Here is a 3,071-nt window from a genome sequence, read left to right as displayed (position 1 = left end):
ATTCTCTCAGTTTCTTCTCTTACTCATATATATCAAATTTTTTAATTACAATCTTAATACTATATAATAAAAAAGAATTAGAAAGAGGAGTTTATGCAACTTTTTTAGGAGGAGGAGCCAACATCATGTGAAGGAGGAGGAGGAGGAGGTGGTGGAGGTGGATGCCGAGGTAGAGGGGGAGGTTCTACTCCTCTATAGACGCTTATTCCAAAATAACTATATCATCCCTTATCACCTGGATATAGTAGTCATACATTGAGTTTGTTGTCACTCACTTATATTGACGTCAGAATGAAAACAATGACACAATTTCACAATTAATTTGAAAAAAAATATGAAACTCTTGAGAGATCTTATTGTTACCTTTATTGCCATATAAGTTCATGGATATTGACATCAGTGTCATACCATGGCAGTTTGGTTCTTTTCCAGTTGCACAAACAAGAAAATTTTTAACAATGCTAAAAAAATATTTGCAGAAAAATTAAAATCAGAACATTCTCTTATGTTAGTCCTGAATTTTTGATTTCTTAAAGTCTATTAGAAACAAATGCACTATATAATAAAGAAAAAGAGATTTATTACTTGAAGACTTTAGCTAAAATTTTTGGTATAGGGCCACTAATATTGTTATAGGACAAATCACTGAAATTGATAATCACTGAAATAAGATAACCATAATTAGAATAAGAGAAAACTTTAAAAACAGAATTGTTAATACACAAAAAAGAAACCAAAAAAGAGATCAATGAATATTACAAAAAAGCAAGTTGTGTCATGTTAGTCAATGATTCTGGCAATTCACCATGAAGACTGTTATTATTGAGTCTCTTGAAAATAGTTTAAACAAATTAAACCCTTGAACATTTAGACATCAAAATCAAATACTATAAACTTCCAAAAATCTTAGCTCATATGATATAATATGAGCTTACATGTATCGCAAACTTCTCAAGTGGCCAAGTGAGAAGATAATTTCACCACTGAAGAAGTTGTTAGAGAGATCAAGAGTTTGAAGCTTAGGAAGATTTTCCAATTTTGTTGGGCCACTGTAGGATCTTTCAACCACTGAATCGGCTCTGATACCACTTGTTGAGCCACCGTGGGGAGCTCTCGACCACCAAATCAGCTCTGATATCATTTGTTGGGATCTGATACCACTTGTTGGACCACTGTATCTATGCATCTCTCACCTTGTCTTTCTACTGCATCATGGATCACCATCTCTCTTCTGTGTCTGCACATCTCTCACCTCATCGGCTCTTATACCGCTTGTTGGATCAGTTGGGAAGCTCTCAACCACTGAATTCGCTTTGATACCACTTGTTGGGCTCTGATTTCACTTGTTGGACTACTGTGGCAAGCTATCGACCACCGAATCGTCTCTAATAACACTTGTTATGATGAAATTAAGTATTCCCTTTTATACACTAATTGTCACCTTGAATAAATTTTCTTGGTTTAATATATTGGTCATTCTCGAATTTCAATGAAGTATTTATTAAGCACCTTCCATCACTATCTTTCATTTGTATTTTGTCACTATGAAGTATGAATATAAACCATCTTCTGAAATGACGAGTTTTCTTTTTTCTGATCATTGTCGATTTCAGATGAACTAAATATTACTGTTGTCAGCAAAGAGATGGAAGAAAAGAACGGTGGAAGATATCTTGCCATTGAATGTATTATCGACTGTGAGGCAAAGGTAATTTTTTTTTAAATTTCAAAATAAAAAACTACTATTTATTTATTAATTTATTTTTCTAATCTTCTGTTTTTATTTCAAGTCATTTTAAGACTTTTTCGATCAATATCAGAAAGATTTAAAAAAAAGGTGGTCAATCGATCATTTTTCTTTTGGTTGGTGATAAGAAGAAAGTCATATTATTAAAAATGTAGCAGAACCGACAAAGGTGTTCTCTTAGTTGGACAAAATAATGTTGAAAGGAAAAAGAAGAAAGAGGGTGTGCTTTTTGTTAGTTATGAATAATATATTGTGACTTATATGTTATTCTTAAGTGTGCTTGGCTTGAATGAGATTCACATATATTTACACAGTTTATATATGATTTCTTTTAGAAAACTCCTTTGTCATCTATATAAAAGGACTAGAGAGCTACTTTCACTCCTTCACTGATTTATTTTTCCATCTTTTATGTTCTTTTATGGTTGATATGATTATTGTTACTAATAGGAGCAAAGCTCTGGAACTTGGAGATATTGGAGTTCACGGAATTGGCATTATTATTAGAAAGCTTAATTTGTATGTTGCAGCTGATGGGATAAATCCTCAAAGGGTATATATACTCTATTCGCTTTTTTTTTCCAATTTTTTCCATAACAACGGTTAAGTTTCCTATTGTTTGAATAACTCTATCAAACTTGAACTCTTTCTTTTTGAATATTAATCCAAATCTAACGTGTCATATACTCCAAATTTTAGTAGAAAAAACTGGTGTCCAATCCTTCTTATACTCTTCGGTACATTAAATCTCAATAAAAAATCCAAACTCTCCTTTGTTATAGTCGATCACACCTATATAAGCTACCATCCTTTTAATAGATCACTATCTTGGTTTATCATGCTTCAATACAAGTTCATCAATAAATTAACTATTAGCATCTTAGACAGTTTTTAACCATGTTCTTTTTTTTTTCCGACCCCGTAATATACCAAAAAAATTTCACTAAAAAAAATTAAAATTGGTGCATCTTATTGTTATTATCGAGAGGCATTGGTGCAACAAAAAAATTTGTTTGGTTAAAATTATAGCCTTACAAGAGAGAGAAAGCAATGAACAAGAGAGGAAGGAGCCTCCAAAAATGTTTAAAGTTTTTAATAATAAACATTTTTTAGAAAAACACTAACCTCTTGTCTTTCAACTACGCCATGGATCCCCATCTCTCCTCTGTGTCTGCGCATCTCCACCTTGTCAGCTCTGATATTATTGGTTGAGCCACTGTGAGGAGCTTTCAACCACTGAATCTGCTCTGATACCACTTGTTGGGCTCTGATACCGCATCTCTCACACCTGGTCTCTCACTCTCACCTCACTTTCCAAAATGAT

The sequence above is a fragment of the Arachis duranensis genome, chromosome 4 (assembly GCF_000817695.3).
Source record: "Arachis duranensis cultivar V14167 chromosome 4, aradu.V14167.gnm2.J7QH, whole genome shotgun sequence".
Taxonomy (NCBI): domain Eukaryota; kingdom Viridiplantae; phylum Streptophyta; class Magnoliopsida; order Fabales; family Fabaceae; genus Arachis; species Arachis duranensis.
The sequence above is the reverse complement of the archived record's forward strand: the minus strand, read 5'-3'. Positions refer to the sequence as shown.